The following is a 21419-nucleotide window of genomic DNA, read 5'->3' as shown; positions in this document are numbered from 1 at the left end:
TTTGAAAAAAGTCTCCAGGTGATTTTGATATGCACTCTTCTGGGTTATGAACCACGGTTTCAGGTGCCCTTAATGTTTAAAAATTGGATAAATTTGGAATTCTCAATTCCCTTGTACTCTTGGGCCCACAGAAAAACACAATGGGCTATTACAGATTATTCTCCATATTTCCAACTGGTCTCTCATCACTGCTTGACAATTTCTTCTCTTATTGGTTCCCTTTTATGCTTCATTCAGACCTTTAATACCAGTGGTGAGCCCCAAAACATATGACCCCTAACCACAACTTTACTAAGATGATAAATTGTTTCTACCTCTCCTTCCTCTCTTATGCAAAATATCAGCTTCAAATACCTATTCTCTCTTCCTTTCCTCCTTTACTGGTTCCCTCATCTCTGCCTTAATACAGACACAACCATCCTATTTTGAAAAAACCAATATATAACCCCATTGTTACCCCCTTTCAGTGCATGTTTTCTGAAAGTAGTTTATATTTTTAATTCCCTGCAAATTACCTTCATACCCACTATGACCTCTCAGTAGTACCCTCAAAAGCTTCAGCAGCCTTCCTTAGCCCTGCTCCTTTCTGACCTCTCCAACATGCCCCGCCCTCACTCCTTATCTTTCAAAATGCTGATTACCAGGGTCTTCCTCCTGTTGACTGCTTTGCAGAATCATTTCCCACTTTCCGCTGCCTGATAATACCCCAAAGGCAGTCTCCGTACTTCTTGTATTTCAACGTAATTTCCCTCAAAGGTTTCATATATCCCTTTGGACAGAATAACTTCCCAATACACATTGTTAATCTAACTCTCTATTCCTAACAAACCCTAATTCTACAGCTCCACTTGCTTGTCATGCTGTCATTTCAAACTCAAACTACAGACAGCAAACCTCTCTGTAGCCCCAATGGCCTGGCCTCCAAAAGTCCATATCCATCTGCCTACTTGACACTGCTCGAATTAGAATTTGATTTCCACCACCTTCCCTCACCCCAAGTTAGCTCCTCTTGCACAGTCCCTCATTTTGGGATGACACTACAAATTATCCAGTTGCTGAGGCCAAAAACTGAGTCATGATCCAGGGCTGCTGCATTTGATGGCACAGACTGAGCCCCCCACCAGGATGCCTGGCCAAGTAGGGGTACTCAGCCCGTGCTCCTCTCACCTACCTCTGGTGCCCAGAACCCAGGTATGTCTATGGGAGGAAGGGAGCCCTCTTCACAGAAACGTGCTGAGAGGGTCTGCTTACACCAAGAGGCAGAACTAGCTTTTTCTAATTCATGCAAACTGACCACATAGACTCTGGGAGTATTCCTGCATTCTATTTCATACAACCCACATCCAGCTCAAACGCATTTGCTCCACCTCCAAAATACATGTGGAATCCCACCACTTACCACCTCCATTACTATTGCCCTAGGCTCTGAGTCACCACCTTATCTCACCTGGCAGACTGCCTCCTAACTGTTCCACTTGTTCAACTCTGCTGCCACAGGGATCTTCTGAAAACATAGATTGTGGCACTCCCAGTGACTTTCTGTGAAACCTAGAATAAAATCCAAACTCCTTACCATGGCTTTCAGGACACTAAATGCTCTGTTCCCTGGTTACATTGTGCATCTCATTCCCTGCCGCTCTGCCCCTTGCGGCTCTCTCCAGGCAGGTGTGTCTTCTTGCTGGTCCTCGGGGCACTCAGGGCCTACACTTGCTGTGCTGCTGCCTGGGATGCTCTTTCCCCAGGTAATGGGGAGGCTCCAATCCTCACTTCATTCAGGTCTCTACTCAAATGTAAGCTCACTGACTCTAAAACATTGCCCTCTTTTTCATCACTCCTTATCCCGTATCTTGCTTTTCTCTTCAGAGGACTTATCATTATCTGACGTTTATACACTTACACACACACACACACACACACACACACACACACACACACACACGTTTCTTGTCTCCGCCACTAAACACAAGGTCCAAGTGGGCAGAGACCTTGTCTTTTCTCTTCCCCACTATAACCACAGTGCCTACCACACATAAGTACTCATTAAATATTGGTTGACTCAAATCAACATGCTGTACAAGTTAAACTTACACAATGTTATATGTCAATTATATTTCAATTAACAAGTGTTGACTAAATCAATATTCTCTCCAGAAGCATCAAATATTCAAATTGCTACCAGCATTTGGGGATTAAATTGTAATCATTATTAATTCTTCTACCTCCCTTGACTTTTACTTCTTCAAATATCATTACCACATTTATTCAATCCTCCTAACTGGTGCCTCTGTTTCTAGTCCTTCTTTCCACCCTCCCAAACCTTCCCACATATGTCTAATCATCTTCTCAAAACGGTGCTGTGACTACTAAAGGTTTCTCAGCAAGGGAGTATGCAAAAAAAAAAAAAAAAAAATCCCCAAATCACTCCTGATAAAATTTAAATTCATTAGCCTTGCATTCAAGATTCTTCAGTGTAAACCTCAACTTCAACAGAGTAAAACTGGTCTCTCTCACTACCCTCGTTTTGTTTTTATCTTAGTGCCTATGCTCCTTTCTTTGGGATATCTAGATTCCTAATCAAATCCTTCCCTTCCCGCAAGGGCTAGCTTGAAAGCCCCTTCCCCCAAGCATCCCATCCAGCATTCACTATCCATGTAGCTTGTTGTCAGTTACCCACATAGTGCTTTGTGACAGCATGTGCCAAGAAGTCATCAATTAGATACTTTCTGCTCCTACTAAACCATAGTACATACTATTTATTTCCTGAAAGTACCTTTTCTCTACCCATTTCTCACTGCAATGTTATTCTTAATCCCTTCTCTGTGAGCCCTACACCAATCTCTTAAATCAGAAATCATCTCTATTACATTTGCCTCACTATGGCCCTGTCACATATGGTATATTTACTTGTGTTTCTTATCTCCCCCACTACTCAAGAGAAATCCAGAATTCTTATGTGCAAACCACTGATATATTAACTACCCATAGTTCTTACTCTTTAAAGTATATCATCCTTCTAAGCAATAAATCCTTGACCTATTTCCGTTACTGTATGCATGAACTACATTCCTTTTAAAAATTCTGTATTTAGACCAAGCAAGTTTGAAGATATTTTAGTATATATCGTATATACCACTTAGTCACTTAATTATTCAATATTTCCAAAGCTCTAAAAGAAAATTCCTTATTAATGAGACCCAAGAAAGGCTGATTTTAGGGTATAATCAATTTGAGGGTATACTACTAACACTTTATTCACAAGAATGTTTCAGCTCAGAGAAATATAAAATGTGTCATTCACTCCAAGACAGAAAAACACTAGGAGGTAGCACACACACAAAGCGCCATTTAAAACTAAAACTACGAATGCCTCTTTACTCTAGCAAATAGCCACCTATATTTTTAAGGTTTGCATAAATTAAGAAATGAGCTATGAGTAGAATGCCAAGAAAGACAATGGAACAGTTTTAACAGTTTTGAGACAGCAGATGGAGTGTTATTTCACTTAGGGACAGTCCACTTCGTGGCCTGTTAAAAGAGTTCCATAAATACTCCTCAAACTGACACACCCTCTGGAATGACTGCTATGACAAACCAAACTGAAGGAGAGGACAACCTATAAGATGACTCATCCAACTCCAAGCAAACTGTTGCAAAGGATGTAGGTGTGCTAGCCACTGATCAAGCCTCATTCTCCTGATTTCCCAGTGGATACTTGAGTTATATTAATTTTGAAATACCTGTCAAGTAGGCCAGGGTCCAGAAAACAGTGAGTTAACTAACAGTAGCTGCCAGAGGCATGGAGCCTGTGTTTTGATGAATCATTCCTCAGTACAAAGAAACAGAGCTTATACAGCAGAACAGTAGCCCATGTAAATCAAGGACTCTGAGGTTTAATGTATGTCTCTGCCTAGCAAAAAGAAACTTCACTTGGGCAGATAGCCACTAAAAATTTATAAATTAAATGTTAAGTTCTCCTTTTATTTGCAGATTTTCCAGTACTACTAGATTTTCCTTATCAAATCTCTTTATCGGAAGCTGCCAGAACCAGACAACCTTATCTTAGTTTATTTGTACAAAGTTATGACAACAGTGGAACAAAAATGTAACAGTTCATATGAGTTCATTTAACAGTGGCATGCTTGGCATATCAAAATCATACTTTTTTTTTCGCAAAAAAGCTAGAAGCAGTTATAGATTCTACCAATTTTACAAGTCTGAAACATGACATTCCTCTCTCCAATCCTATCATTCTATTTATTTTGAGCCTGTTTAAAAGTTGAATTGTGTATCTTTTGTATCTTCCTCCCAAATACCCCAATTCTGTACAAGTAGGAATTTTCAGAATTACATAAGCATATTACTTTGTATTTATAGTAATTTATAGTGAATGACCTTGAAAAATTCAACATAAAAAATTATAACTGTTTTTAAACATCTTTGACAGGCTTGCTGTAAAATACACTTATTACTACCACTAAGGTTAAAGGCCTTGGCTCAAGGTCATATAGCATATGAATTAGTAATGTAGCTGGGATACATTTCCAATTCTTAATAGATCTCAGACTGTATCCAAAGGATAGAAGTAAACTAAAAGACTAAATAGCAATTTAACTTTAATCCATAAAGATCCTTTGCCAAAATATTGGAAGGAAATATGGGAGGACAGGAATGGAGAAGGTAGAGGAGAGAGATGAGGGAGGGAAGATGGATACGTTGGCTTGACACTTTTCTCCAAGTATTTTATTTCCAATTCTATTACCAGCTGCAAAACTGTGGTTTCCCTTGTTTTACATCATTAGTTTCTGTCTTCATACAAAGACTAATTCGTCCTTTTGTAAAGGCTTTAACGAAAAAAAGCAGGTAACTGAAAATCCATCCTTCTGTTCCTACTATGTCCAGTTTGACGTAAGCTGCTCTCTCATTTCTAGCTCACTACAGTATCTGTTGCTGTAGAACGGATACTCTTCTCCATCTGTTAAATAAACCATCATCACTCCAGATCCAATTCTGTTTTAAATGCTTACCTCCAACTTGGCCTTTTATAGCCTTTTAATGAAAATAAATTTTCAGCCTTCTTTCATAAATATTTTTAATGTCAGGTTAAAAAATACAAGCCTGTATAGTGTAGGTAAAGAAAAACTTTAAATCTGCAGCAAATGTAAATTAAGCACTTGCCAACAAGGTTAGAAATATAAACCTGTACAACGTGTATGTGATCAAAGATATTCTCTCTTTCCCTTACTACTGAGTTTAACATTTGTATGGATGTGTAAAACAAAGTTATGATGAGACAGTCTGAGTATGAGGCCACATGTTCCTAAGCTTTCCAATGACTTATTCAGACACAATTATTAATATATAGTTGGCCTTCCATATCCGTGGGTTCCACATATGTGAATACAGAGGGCTGACTGTAAGCGTCCTCGGATTTTAATATCTGTGGTGGGATAAGGAGGAATCCTGGAACCAATCTCCAAGGATACCAAGGGATGACTCTTGCTATATATAGACAAAACTAATCCAACTGACATGATCAGAGGATTAGAGAAAATCCTTTATAGGAATAACAGTTCAGCAATTTCATGACCACATTTCCAAATTTCTACACAAATGCAGGAGGTTCTCATACTGTAATTTTAGTAGAGAAGAATACATCAAACAGTAGATTTTACTCTAAAAAGAGAGTATAGAAATTTCACTTACAAAATACAACCTCAAAATGGCAGCTCCAAACACTGCATTTTGCTCTCTGTCAGCTAAGTGATAAACTCTCTTAAGCATACCATTTTCAAAATTTCTCAATGAGTAGATTAATTTGTAATAAACTTACTTACTCTTAAACTAAGAAGTCGCAATTATATCAAAGAAATCTAACAACCCATGAATACAAAATAATTAGGATTATATATTTTTTACAACAAAATAACTAATATATAGCACCTACTCTCCCTGGACTGAACGAAGTGCTTTAAGTGTTGTTGTCCCTGTTATTATTCAAAGGAACTTGAGCAAGGTAATAGTGCTGGTAAGTGGCAGAATGAGGGCTCAGGCACAGTCTGTCTGACGCCAGGGTCAGTGTTCTTTCAACCTCTACTCAGTATCCACTGGGCCAAGAGATTCCTAACAAAACCTGAGATGAGATTTCCTCACCAATATGGTACCAAGACTAAAATATGTTGTGATAGAAAATCAGAAAATAGCAACTAAGAAACAATTTATAGGGAAATCAGAGATACTAATTTCCTATTGAGGTGCTTTTTTTAATTGAAGAGAAAATAAGCGAACAAATCATTCAATTCAGCACATCAATACCAAAAAGAAAAAAAAAGAAAGTATCTTCATTCTTTATGTTTAAGTCTCTAAAAATGAAAGACGAGTTTTGGGTTAATGTGAATAGAGCAAGTATGACTGCCACAGCATTGGCAGCAAATAAACTTCTTATCTCAGTGGCTCATATTATTCTGGTAAATGCCAATGAATGGTCTAAAGATACCAATGGGCTCATAAGCAACCCTCCTTTTATATCCGAGTATAAAAGTAGCTAACAACATATCTTTGTGTGGGCTGACAAACAGCACTCTAATTAAGAAGCAAGCAGCAAACAGGAGTAAAAGAGAAATGAGCAGGGCAAAGGCAGTTATTCCTTTGAAGAACAAAAGTGCCTTTTCCATGTGGCAGACCTAAGAGTATTTGTACTGCACTGACACCTATCAAAGTTTTATTTATATTCACTATCTTCCTGGTTCTCTTCCTCTCTTATGCAAATAAATATTTATAAAACTCTATGAAGATCAGTTAACATTCATTAGTGTTCAGATAGAAAACAAGGTGCCACACTTCTGGCACAATGTGTCATGCTTATTTACAATTATTACTAACGAAAAAGACAAGTACACAAAACTCCAAAGAGTCAAAGAAACTAAAAGCAAAGAGTAAGAAGACAGGAAAAAAAATTAGTCACCAAATGCTTGTACATACTACTTTAAAAAAAATCAGGATCAGGGCCACTGGAATTACAAGATGCTATACTGTGTGGTATAAATTAAAAATAAGGAAATACAAACAAGTTCCCTGAAAGAGATAGGGTTCTCTTTCTGATGAGAAACAAAGTTTTGGCAGCAACAGAGACAGAATTATCTCAATTTAGAGTTAAAGGCCCTGTCTCTCCTTTGCATGCCCTGAACACTGCTACCACAACAAAGCAAGGCACATGTACATGACTACTCTACAGTTATTCCAGCCACAATACATCCTTACTGATTGCTTTTAGGAAAAGAAAAAATCCCTCATTTTCATCCGTCTCCAGAGAGCCATACTTAAGTCTCTACATTCTTTAATGTTAATTTCACAGTTCTATTGTGAAAACTCCAACATGTGTGCTTTATGGATAACACACAGAGAACAGGTACATTAATGATATGTTTCTCTAGTGCTATGTACTTTTCAAAACACTTTAAAAGACGTTCCAATTTGATTACTATTCAAGTGATGAGAACATATTCCTCCCGCATATAATACAAGAAGCTGCTGGAGAATAGGATGTTTTTAAGACCCTCAAAAAAAAGCAACAGGGAATCCCCTAGGGGTCCAGTGGTTAAGAATCTGTGCTTCCACCGCAGGGGGCACCGGTTTGATCCCTGGTTAGGGAACTAGGATCCCACATGCTGAGTGGCGCAGCCAAAAAAATAAAATAAAATAATAAAACACAACAATGGAAGAATTAAACAACAGAAAAAAATATTTTAAAAAAAATAAAGCAACATTTTATATATACATAATTAGGCCTTATCATGAGACTGCTTACACCTATCTATATTTAAACATTTATAATTCTTATCAGTAATGCTGTATTCTGTGAAGCAAGGAGGATGGACATGACAAAATTATACCCAAAATTCACTTGTTAGTGTAATCTATATTAGTTGAAAATTCTTTAAATAGAACCAGCTTCTAAAAGGAAAAATGACCTTCTAAGTCTAAAAGACCCTAAAAGCATGCCTTCTATGTAGGAAGGGTCTAAAGTACATTCAAAAGCCTACTGTTAAAATCAATTTCTGGTAAATGCTCTAAAACCCCTTGCCTGATCTTCTGCAGTTCCTAAGCCCAAGTTTGGGATACAGCCATAGCATACAGGGTGGGGTGGGAGTGGGAGGTACAACAGAACAGACTGCCAGGACTATAAATCTGTGGTTACCAACCTCAATAGTATTCTAACAACGTCACCATGTTTCCCTCAGCTCTCTCTCCCACTCTCCAAGAACAAACATTTCCTATATTCTCTATGCTCTGAAACCTCACAGCCTCACTCCAACCCCACAACTCATTCTTAGCAGAAAGCCTTCTTTCATATTCTTCAGGAAAATGGAAACCAATGGACAGAAACTCTCTCAACCTCCTCCTACCATGTCTGCAAATCTACCTACCTGCCTGCTTGCCTCTCAATGACCTACTTTATTGGAGGAGATGCTCTTCCTTCCACCAAACCTAATCTTCCACTGTGCTGAGAGCTCCATCTCTTTCCAGGGATCTCACTTTATTGGCCTTTTCTTCTCTTTTGTATCTACTTCAAGCTTTCCTTCTTTACTTTTCTATCAGCTGCCAAACCTGCTCTACTCCAAATAGTTCTCTGACCTTTAAATCTCAAAGCCAATAAAATATTCTTAGAAGGTGGGGAGGAAGTTACCAATATGGGCTACCAATATTGTATTTTCTGAGTGCAAACAATAAAAACAATCCTACCATCTACTATTATCATTTACTAAATAAAAAGACATTGTAACACCAAAAGAAAGAAAATTAGGAAGGACATCATGTAAATGGGCACTCCTCATCTTACTTAACACTTAACTGCTTTGGTACAGATGACTGCTCAAAAATTCTTAAAATACTCTTTCTTTGACTTCTGATACTACGCTATGCTGGATTTTCTCTTCTCTGGCCACTTTTCCCAAATGGAGCCCTACTACTCTATCCTGAGTTCCTCAGGGTTCCTTCTCATTTCACACTGTCTCCTGGAGCAATCTCACATACCTCCCCACAGCTCTGAATCTACTCCTCCATGCTAACCACTCACACAATTCTATCTCCAGCTTGGACCAGCCTCCTAAACTCTAGGCCTGTATCTGACACTTACTCAACATCACTACTTGGATATCTCACAAATACAGACATGCCAAAAAGATGTTAGCTTTCACACACTGCTAATTGCCTACCCATTATCCATTTCCTACCCTGTTAGTATGGACTAACAGAATTTCTACTTGTTAGGGGTAGCAATAAGCCCAGTTAAAAAATAGTTCCCTAGATTCCCTTACATCTAGTGTGGCCAGTGTCAGATGGGTGTCTGGGAAACTTCTTTTACCTGATTTAGGTGTCACTCTTTCTTCTACTTTGACCATACAAGTGAGGCCAAACGTGAAACACCTATCTGGCAACTATAAGGTGGCAGGCATGAAGTCTAACATCCACACACCAAGGTTGGTCAGAGCAGAAAGCATACCTTACTGATAGCACTAGTCCTGGATTATCTACCCCCAGACTTGTTGTATTAAAAAAATAACCCCATTTGTCTAAACCACTGTTGATCAACCTCCTGATATCTATAGTCAAACAGATCCCTAATTGTTACAACCAAAATTAATTTCTTTCTGTACTTCCAAAGATTGTAGGAGCAAACTGCCCTATTGTTCCTACTAAAAACATGGTAGTCAACTTGGTAGTCATTCTTTTTCACCCACCAAATACTATCAACAAGTGCTGCCAATTTCATCTCTTAAACACATATATCTACTTTTTCCACCTCTAATACCCTATTCTAAGCCACCACCACATCTCATTTTGGGCCCAGAACTTCATCTTTTGTCTCCCTCTAATCTGTTCCCACAGAGCAGTGTTTAAAGACCAAATCATGTCATTCCTCTTCTTAAAAGTCTTCAAGTTTCCGACTGCACTTTGAATAGTCCAGAACTCTTAATATGGCATATAAAACCCTACATAAATGTTTGCCAAACTGTGTTCAGAGACGTACCTGCAGCAGAAATACCTGGGATGCTTACTAAAAATGCAGATTTTAAAATCAATCTTTGGGGTTGGGCTTTAGGAATCTCCATTTTAAAATTAGGACACTAACAATTCAGATGCACATTAAAATATGAGAAGGCCTACCCTTACATAATGTGATCTTATCTCTAAGACTCATCCAGGGCCAATCTCTGTTCACCTTGCCTCACATTTGCTTTCTTTCACCTTCTGAAATGTACTAAACTCCTTCCTGCCCTGGAGCCTTTAAAACCAGACTAACCTATTAATCCTACTCTGCCCTTCCTCTAACTCATTCTAAATTTAACTATCACCTTTCATGGAAAACTAACCATACCTCTTCATCTAGGTAAAATGAGGTCTTCGTGTTATACCCTCTCCTAGCACTCTACTCTACTTTTCCTTTCATTTATTACCATCATATTTGATTAGTATTTTTTAAAGAGATAAAATATTAAAGATACAGCTAACTATTTCCCTTGCATCCACTCCCTTTCCTCCCAGAGGTAAGCTTTACTGAAGACTGGAGTGCATGTTCTTATACTTTTAACTATGTTGTGTATTTGTCTCAAAAAGTCTGTTATGGGTATATAAAAAGTGTCATATGGTATATATCATTTCACCTCCTTTATAGCAATTAAAATGAACTAGACAGATCTACATGTATCACTATGAACAGATCACTTATCACCTTTTAATTATTTTAGTAATGATTTATTCCATATCTGCAACCCCCTCTAGATTGCAAACACCAGGAGCTGGATCATACTTGTCTCATTAACCACTGCATACATTAAGCACTCTGCAGTTTCTAGCACATAATAGGCAATAAACAAACACTAGTTGAATGAAGAACTAATTCATGAATGAATAATGAACAAGATAATGCTAAGGTTATTTTATATAAAATCTGACTCTCTGCCAAATTAAATTAGCTAAATATCTTGAATTAATTCTGTTACATGCTGTTTAAACAAAAACTAATAAATACTGAAGGATAACTGGTTCTTAATAGAAAGAAAAATAATTTAAAATGTCATATGTATTAACTTATATAAAAGGATCTAATTTTGGACATTGGTGGGGGACCTACACATAGCAACAGAAGAGGAGAAAACATACACAAGAGGAAAACAAAATTCTTGGTATATAGAAGAGATGAAAAATTGTTTGGTAACTAAGTAAAACAGGGACTAACAATATTGAAGAGGAAACCTAGAGACCAGAAGAGTCTTAGCCACTTTCTTACAGCTACATAAGTGGGAAAGCAACTTCATAGAAAAAATGGACCACTTGACCACGTTTGTACCTTTTTACATTATTATAAAAGCAATTCTGGAAGAAAGGAGAACAGATGGAAAATGAGTACATTTACCACTCACCACCAGAATACAGACATTAGGAAAGGCAGAAGTTATTTTTTAAATACACTTTAATAGCAGAATTGTTTCTTCATAGTCTAGTATACATGGCATATTTTGGGGATTTTTGCTTATATTTAAGTCATTAAACTAAAAATCAAATGTATAGAAGGACAACTGTAAATGTCTCTAAATGAGGATAGAATATTTCATTATTTCATCTTTTCATCACTGAATCATTCTAGTTTTGTTGGTTTCCAAAAAAAAATTTATACTAAAAACAAGTGCAGGGGCTTCCCTGGTGGCGCAGTGGTTAAGAATCTGCCTGCCAATGCAGGGGACATGGGTTCGATCCCTGGCCTGGGAAGATCCCACATGCTGCAGAGCAACTAAGCCCGTGTGCCACAACTACTGAGCCTGAACTCTAGAGCCCGCAAGCCACAACTACTGAGCCTGCATGCCACAACTACTGAAGCCCATGTGCCTAGAGCCCATGCTCTGCAATAAGAGAAGCCACAACAATGAGAAGCCCGTGCACTGCAAAGAAGAGTAGCCCCTGCTTGCTGCAACTAGAGAAAGCCTGCGCAGCTACAAAGACCCAACACAGCCAAAAATAAAAACAAATAAATTAATTTTTTTTAAAGTGCAGATGTGAACAAATATACATTTTTGGATAATAAAGTTCCAGATCATAGAACTTTTATACATAAACAGGATTAATGAAAACCCCTAATTTTGAGTTCTGTGAAAAGTAAGGATTTATAAAGGTTCTAATAAATTGAGTTTAGCTAATAGACATTTAGAGGAGACAAAGAAAAGGACTGAAAAATGCATCTTCTGAATCTGAAAGAGGGGGGAAGTCCTCCAAACTCATAAGACCACCATCACCCTGATACCAAAACCAGACAGATATCACAAAAAAAGACAATTACATGTCAATATTCCTGCTGAACATAGATGCAAAAATCCTCAACAAAATATTAGCAAAGCAAATTCAGCAATCCATTAAAAGGATCATACACCATGATCAAGTAGGATTTATTGCAGGGATGCAAGGATGGTTCAACATCCACAAATCAGTAAATGTGTTCCACCAAATTAACAAAATAAAGGATAAAAATCATACGATCATCTCAATAGATGCAGAAAAAGCATTTGACAAAATTCAACATCCATTTAGGATAAAAACTCTCAACAAAGTGGGCATAGAGGGAATGTATCTCAACATAATAAAGGCCATATATGACAAATCCACAGCTAACAGCACACTCAACAGTGAAAAGCTGAAAGCTTTTCTTCTAAGATCAGGAACAAAATAAGGATGCCCACTCACTATTTTTATTCAACATAGTATTGGAAGTCCTAGATAAAGCTATCAAGACAAGAAAAAGAAATAAAAGAAATCCAAATTGGAAAGGAAAAAGTCAAACTGTCACTATTTGCAAATGACATGATATTATATATAGAAATTTAAAGGCTCCATCAGGGCTTCCCTGGTGGTGCAGTGGTTGAGAGTCCACCTGCCAATGCAGGGGACGCAGGTTAGTGCCCCAGTCCGGGATGATCCCACATGCTGCAGAGTGGCTAGGCCCGTGAGCCATGGCCGCTGAGCCTGCGCGTCCAGAGCCTGCACGTCCAGAGCCTGTACTCTGCTACAGGAGAGGCCACAACAGTGAGAGGCCTGCGTACCGCAAAAAAAAAAAAAATAAAGGCTCCATCAAAAAACCGTTAGAATAACCAAATTCGGTGAAGTGGTAGGATACAAAATCAATACACAATAGTCTGTTGCATTTCTATACACTAATAACAATCAAAAAAGAGAAATTAAGAAAATCTCATTTGCAATTGCATCAAAAAGAATAAAACACTTAGGAATAACTTTAACCAAGGAGGTGAAAGACCTGTATTGAAAACTACTACAAGGCATTAATGAAAGAAACTGAAGACAACACAAATAAACAAAAAAATATTCTGTGTTCATGAACTGGAATACCGTTAAAATGTCCATACTGCCCAAATTAATATACAGATTCAATGCAATCCCTATAAAAATTACAATGGTATTTTTCACAGAAATGGAAAAAAATCTAAAACTTGTACAGAACCACAAAAGACCCCAAATAACCACAGCAATCTTAAGAAAAACAACGCTGGAGGCATCACACTCCCTGATGTTAAATTATATTACAAAGCTACAGTAATTAAAACAGATGGTATTGGCATAAAAACAGATACAGAGATCAATGGAGCAGAATAGAACCCAGATATAAACCCAAACATATATGGTCAATTAATTTACAACAAAGGAACCAAATATATACAATGGAGAAAGGACAGTCTCTTCAATAAACAGTGTTGGGGAAACTGGACAGCCATATGCAAAAGAATGACACTGGACCACTATCATACACACCATACACAAAAATTAACTAAAAATGGATTAAAAAACTTGAACCTAAGACCTAAAATCATAAAACTCCTAGAAAAAAACATAAGCAGTAAGCTTCTTGACACAGGTCTTGTGATGATATTTTTGAATCTGACACCAAAAGCAAAAATAAACAATCAGGACTATATCAAACTAAAAAGCTTCTACACAGCAAAGGAAACCATCAACAAAATGAAAAGGCAACTTATTTAATGGGAGAAAATATTTGCAAATCATGTCTGATAAGGGGCTAATATCCAAAATATGTATAAAGAATTCAACTCAGCAACACAAAAAATAGTCCAATTAAAGAATGAGATCTAAATAGACATTTTTCCAAAGACATTCAGACGGCCAACAGGTACATGAAAACATGCTCTACATCATTATCGGGGAAATGCAAATCAAAACCACAGTGAGATATCGCACCTGTTAGAATGGTTACTATCAAAAAGACTAGAAACAACAGGTGTTGGCGAGGATGCAGAGAAAAGGGAACCCTTGTATACTCTTGGTGGGAAAGTAAATTGGTGCAGCACTATGGAAAACAGTATGGAGGTTACTCAAAAAATTAAAAACAGAACTACCATATGATCCAGCAATTCCATTTCTGGGCATTTATTGAAGAAAATGAAAACACTAACTTGAAAAGACATATGCACTCCCATTTTCACTGCAACATTATTTATAATAGTCAACATACAGAAACATAAGTGTCCATCAATGGATGAGTGGATAAAAAGTTGTGAGACACACACACAGGAATATTACTGAGCCATATAAAAGAAAGAAATCTTGCCATTTAAGACATGGATGGACTTCAAGGGCATTGTACTACATGAAGGCACACAGAGAAAGACAAATACTATATGATCTCTCTCATACTTGGAATCTAAAAACAAAAAAACAAGCTCATAGATACAGAGGACAGATTGGTGGATATAAGAGGTGGGAGTGGAGGCTGGGGAAAATGGGTGAAGAGTCCCCAAACCGACTTCTAGAGCATTGAAGAGCCTACTCAGAATCAGGTAGAAACTTTGCAAATGGGTTATTATCACCAGTATCAGTTCTTAAAGAAGTTCTTTGTTTCCTATACTTAAAAATATTTGTAATTTTAACATTCCAAAAAGATAAACACTATTCTGTCAAGTGGTCCAGGTGGCCATTAACTCCAAGAATCCAGCTAAAGGATATTTCTTGGTTTGACAATTAACTATGTAACGATACAGACTGAAGTACCTAAGTTAGCCTTTTTTGGGGGTGCCAGCTTAACAAAGTTTGAGGTTTCAAAATTATTAAGATAGAACAGTGACATAAGTCCATTTTTTGTAGATATAACACTATTTGAAATTATCTTATGTAGTTACTTATCTAGGCTGTTATTTTCTGTATTGACTCCTGGTATTTATGGTCTATGAGATCATGTCTCATGTGATCTTGCCCAGAACATAGAGTGGTTCCTGTCTTGTAGTAGGTGCTCCAAATTGCTGCATAAAGGGAAATGAACAAATGAATAAACTTTTGCACCTATTTTGCATGTTATTTGTAAAGCACTTTTTAACTTCTCTAGTAGTACTGCCTTCCTCCCTTTTCCTTGCATCTCTACAAAGGAAGTTGTTTAGAGCAAAATAAATTACAACATGGTCACTGGATTTGGCCCCAAGTCCTGTAAAACCTGTTTGGTTTTGTGCATTTGGTCCAGCAGCCAGCAAATACTTAATGAAGACAGCTAATTGTAGTTTTCTAATCAGGAGGGTGGCACATTATTACTTCATAGTCTGAACCAGTCCTTTCTCTTTTCTCCTTTCTGCTGAAGATTTACACTCAACATGCAGCTTAATGAGATGGTTTTAAAGTGAGCTTAAAAAAAAAAATTCATGTGTTTATAGACTCTTAGGCTTATATTTAGTCATCTATTTGGTAGGAGTGGGTGAACAGATCATTGTACTTTAAATAAATGTCAGGATGTGAAGGGTGAATTTTATTAACTTACCAAATTGGAAATATTTCTTTGAGATTTTAAGAATTATAGTGAAAAACCAGTGGTAGATTGAGTCACTGTACAAAATTTCCTGTATCTATCAATATTAGACTTGAGCCTTAAAACTTATGTCAAACTCATTTGGCATTATGTATATCTACAGACAAGTCAGTGTCTATTATTATTACTTACTGAAGAAAATCTGACAGTGACATAAAAACGTTGGCTATTATTTTTTCTCTTGGTACATATTTAAAGACTTTTTGGTTACCACCCTTCATTTTATCCCTTCAACCTTCCAGGGATTGCTTAGTCAGTTATCAAACACCTGGCATTTTTTTCAAGCTTTATATTCTAAAGTTTTCTAGATAAGAAATGAAAATAAGTAACTCACTGATTTACCATATTGAGTTGGCACAGGGTAACAAATTTGTGCCAATATATACTAAAGAATGGTATATTTCTGAACCTCTAGCTGAGTGGAATTGAGCCAAACATACAATTGATGAAACTGAAATTTTATCTAGGAGTCCCAAGGATGTTTAGATGCCAGGGTTATTTAATGTGCTTGCTGGTATATGGCACAGAAAACTCAGCCCCGTCAATCCTAGTTAGAGAATTTGAGGCAGTCTCCCTGTTTCTACAGATTGTAACCATCACAGGGGGAGGAACCTTGCCTCTTAGAGCAGCATGTCCAACACCTAACATACTTCCTGAACACTGTGTGTGTGTGTGTGTGTGTGTGTGTAAATAGAAAAAAAAAAAGAAAAACAAAACTCAGAAATTCATGCCCACAGTATATCACATCAGGGTACCCACTCAGATCCTATGCCCAACTGCCAACACTCATTGATGCTATATAAGTCCAAAAAATACTAGATAAACCAAAAGTTTCAATCTATTAAAAACTTCTGCAGAAGATCCCAAATTCTTAACTAACGCAAAATTCTAAACCTCGCAATGGCAATGAATAAGATCTTTCGCAAAGCAAAAACTGAAACACAACATGCAAACAGCAGCAGCTCTCTATCCAAAAGCCTCATATGTACAAGGTAAATGTACTAACATGCCAGTAAGTAGATCATTACATGACAAAGCCCAACATGTAAGGGATACCAAATAAACAACAGTGATGGTTCTGTGGTACACATATATGGTGGATGTAAAATAAAATTGCACAACAGAGACAAAATAAAAATTAAAGCTTCTCCAGTTTTTATTACTTGGCTGAAAACACAGCAATTCGTTTTTTCTCCTTTGTTTCTCCTTCAGGTGAAAAAGAAAAAATGTCATACAATGACTATTGTAACAGCATATTTTAGTTGAAACACTTCACAAACAGGTAATAGAAAGTTAAGCTCTACTTCCCTCCACCCGAAAACCATTCTCTAAAGTTTCTCTTTTGGGTAAAAAAAGGAAACATTAACGCAGAAATATTTTATTGGTATGATTAAAGAGGGTTAATAGTATTAGTCACCACAAGAATTTTAACAAAATCACTTGTCCTGCAACTTCAAAGGATGTCAATGAAGTTCCATTTTGCAGAAAATGTAACATTTATTCATTTCAATTCAAAGTAGAAACAATATTATTTAGTTCATTTCTTTATTTAAGTTATAAATCTTGTGCATAGACCTGGACCCACAGATGCATGTATTCAAAGTTGATTGTAAAATAAATTACCAACAATAAGCTATATCATATTGAAAAAAGGTTTACAATTTAACACTTATGGATTAAAAAATATATTTTAAATAGAAGAGTGGCAAATGTCAACAACATTAAAAAATATGGAAATGAACATAACAGCAATGTGAAGATTTGAAAATGAAAACCCATTTTATGAGGAACTTTGATATAATTTTTAAAGTTACCTCATTTTCAGCCAAAAATTATGATAGGAAAGGATGAAAAAGAAAGAATACTCGATTAACAGATTTTGAGTTTTTCAATTAGGATCTTTAATTTTGAGGGACTATGAGAAAGAACAAAAAATAGACCTTGGATTGAGTTCAATAAGTAATTTATATCACATCATTAATCTCTTTTAAATGGAAACAAGACTTAAGTTTTATGTTATCCCCTCAAAGGACGAATTGTAATGATCCTTAGCGATGATTCATGAAAGGCATACACAAAATAATGAAAACTAATAATTCTAAGCTAAGGAAAAGTTTAACAAGAGGCTGAAGATCATGATTTTAATTTGGATCTTACAATGGAATGGCCCAAACATGAATAGTTATATTTGCATAACTGATGATAATATTTCAGCATCATTCTAATTTTAATAGATACAAGATGAAAGCAAGCAGAGCTTATTTGAACAAGAGCCAGTCACTTAAAAGTTCAGGCTCTCACCTACACAAACTTGTGGGGAGAAGAGCTTCCTAGGTAAGTTTAAATTTTGAGAAGAAACTAGTACTTTTTTAAAAGAGTAATAATATTTAACATTTAAGTCAACTAATAAGTCTTTTAAAAATTAATGCATTTCAAGAACAGAAATATACATTTACTTCATGAATAAAACATAAAAATCCCAGAACTATGAAAAAGATGGATGCTAAGGACAAGACACACAATAGAGTAATAGACAAATAGCCTTATTCTGAAGCCACTCAAAGATCCAAACATCTAAAATAAAGACAATGTGCTGGGAAAAGCTAACCTGAAAAGAAAAAAAAAAATTTTTTGTTTTAAGAAAACATTTGTTTAGAACTCCAATAATCTTTTGGTTACTTAAAATCTTTTTACTTATATATTTAGCCTAATCCCAAAGGAATTTAATTTAAAAAGCCAGTGGTGCAACATTTATTTTTAGTCACATTTCTGCTACTCTTTCTTTCAAACATTCTGGGGTAATGTTTTATTTTTAGAACTACTGTATAATTGTGACATTCACTTCTAACTTTACTAGTCTTTATAAACATGGCATATAACTATATACTAGAAAAATACAATTAAGTAGTTTTAATAAACACTGATGGGACAGTTTGCCAAATAACTTACAGTCATATTAACCAGTAATGCTAGTTATGCTTCTCAATAAAAATAAACCAACAAATAACGGTCCCCAAAAACATAAAATAAACCAACCTCATCAAAAAAGAGAAAATAAAAGTAAATACGTTCGTTAATTGAGAAAGCAAGGTGCTACCTGGAAAAGAGAGCTGGGAGGAATCAGAGTTTGCATCAGATAACCTTTAAGATTACTTTCCAGATCAACCATGTGATTCTAATAAATTACAAGATTACGGTATATGAAAGAACATCAAAGATCTAGAAAGCATGAACTATGTTTTAAAAATAAAACAAATTCGTCAACTGTTTACAGGATATGAATTAAAATTATAACTAAGGGTTCCAAGTGGAATTGCTAGGCCAAAGAGATTTTCATTATATAAACAAAAAATCACCAGAAATATAATATAAAACAGACATTTAAAACTGTTTCAGGTAAGAATTTTTCCTTTTAAAAGCTGAGTCCTCCAAATAGATAATTTTAATAATCTGATACATTAGGACTGAAAACATTTCAGCAAGGTAAATACTTGATGAAATAAAAATCATTATTTTTTATAATACTATAACAGAAAAATCAGGTCCTCAGATACTAAATTTTGGCCTAAAAATAAGTATACCAAATTGTTCTCTACCACTGAGATTTTAACTAGAATATTTTCAAATTAGTAGATGAAATTTAGAGTTAGAAGTCTAATAATAATAACAACAGTGTTATGAGATCAACTGCCAGAATTTGTCATTTCATTTACTCTTTTCTCTGAGCTTCCATACTGGACTGCTTACAGAGTTCATCAAAGCACTTGGAATCAAGGATCATCATTTGTTCACTTTTTTATTTAACCAAAACATAACAGTTCCCAATAAGAAGTGTTTTGTAATTTATGCCAAAAATACCACAGACACCACCAGAAAAGCAATGTGCTAAGTGCTAATTAGTAGCCTATTCATTTTAATTAAAGGTTAATGGATCAGGAAGCCATTATAAAAGTTTTGATCAGTGCTGGTTTTACACATTTTACATATATTAAAAATCTCTATAGCTACAACTTATTAAAATTACTAACAGATCTACAATCTACAAAACAGGTAAGGTTAACTAAGTCAACCTTAAAATAAATTTCCTTTCGTATACTCACAATATAAATTTAGAAAGGAATGTTTTAAAACCACAGTAATAAAATCAGTTCATTAAAGATTTATGATCAGTCTATTTAACAATTTTTTTTTTTTTTTTTTGCGGTATGCGGGCCTCTCACTATTGTGGCCTCTCCCGTTGCGGAGCACAGGCTCCGGACGCGCAGGCTCAGCGGCCATGGCTCACGGGCTTAGTTGCTCCGCGGCATGTGGGATCTTCCCGGACCAGGGCACGAACCCGTGTCTCCTGCATCGGCAGGCGGACTCTCAACCACTGCGCCACCAGGGAAGCCCTAACAATTTTTTTAAAGTACCTTTTCTATTACTATTTAAGTAGTTAAGGACTCTAAAAACAGTCAAGTTTTGCCAGCTCTCTTTTATATTGGATAGATTTTTGCCCTAGATGACCTTATAGTAGTTTTAAAAGCAAAAAGTCCAGACTAAGTGTAATTTCTAAATTTCTTCAATGTGCATTGTATGGTATTCACATTAATAAACTACTACTGGGTCAGAAAGAGGGAGAAGAGGAAAAAATCTCTCCTAGTCCAGTTAAAATCCTTCCATTTCTAAACAGTGTAGAAAACAAATGTTTTAACTGTGTTACAATCTGAAATAAAAGTGCTTGAATTTGATATACTTGAATGTATGTTCATGTATAATTTTTGCCTTGAATTCCATGACAGTGAATGGACTAAAGTAACCTGAATAAATGTGAGTAAAAACCTGAGGGATGGGCCATGATGAATCATAATAAGCCCCATCTCCAACATCTGTTTTTAATTAAATATTACATTTAATATAAAGTGGTAAAGAAGGAACTAAACAGAAAGTATGTTACTTTAAAAAAAAAATGCATTCTAGCATTTTCAAGACCATCATGGAGAAAAACAAATTTTTACAAATGAATAGCAAAGACTCTTAAAACTAAAATTTGTGCACAATTTTTAGAATAAAACTATTCCATAAAGTAAACTGTTCAAACTAAGAAGTACATTATTTTAAGTTGAATACAATCCTTCAATATAATAATTTTGGACACTACTTTAAAGTCAGCTTCCACATGAAATCTGATGTTCTTGCTTTCCCTTTTGTGGAGTTCTACAATATCATTATTCTGCTCTGACAGTGCTAGTAGTGAATGGGAGTAAAACAGAAACCACAAATCTTTAAAGGTAAATTGAATAAGTAAAATATGTAATATTTTATAAATTCTGGGGCAGCAAAAATGTTTGAAGTTCTCTTACGACAAAACCTGGAATAGATCGATGAACCATTTACAGTTACATACTATGTAAAAATAACTGCTGCTGATTTTTAGGCTATGGATAATGGACATAGATAAATATAAAGATAGATAGACATCTATTAGATATACACATAAACACATACATTGTATATAAATATCAGGATATCGACTGACAATATCAGTCTGTATCAGTGGTTCTCTCCACAT

General features: G+C 35.9%; 1 protein-coding gene across 1 annotated transcript in view; it reads right to left on the bottom strand.

Annotated features, from left to right (window-relative positions):
* Positions 1–21419, bottom strand: part of GLS (glutaminase) — an 80021-nt gene that overhangs the window by 8758 nt on the left and 49844 nt on the right. The window lies entirely within an intron of this gene.

The sequence above is a fragment of the Kogia breviceps genome, chromosome 2 (assembly GCF_026419965.1).
Source record: "Kogia breviceps isolate mKogBre1 chromosome 2, mKogBre1 haplotype 1, whole genome shotgun sequence".
In the NCBI taxonomy this organism is placed as follows: Eukaryota; Metazoa; Chordata; class Mammalia; order Artiodactyla; family Physeteridae; genus Kogia; species Kogia breviceps.
The sequence above is the reverse complement of the archived record's forward strand: the minus strand, read 5'-3'. Positions and strand labels throughout refer to the sequence as shown.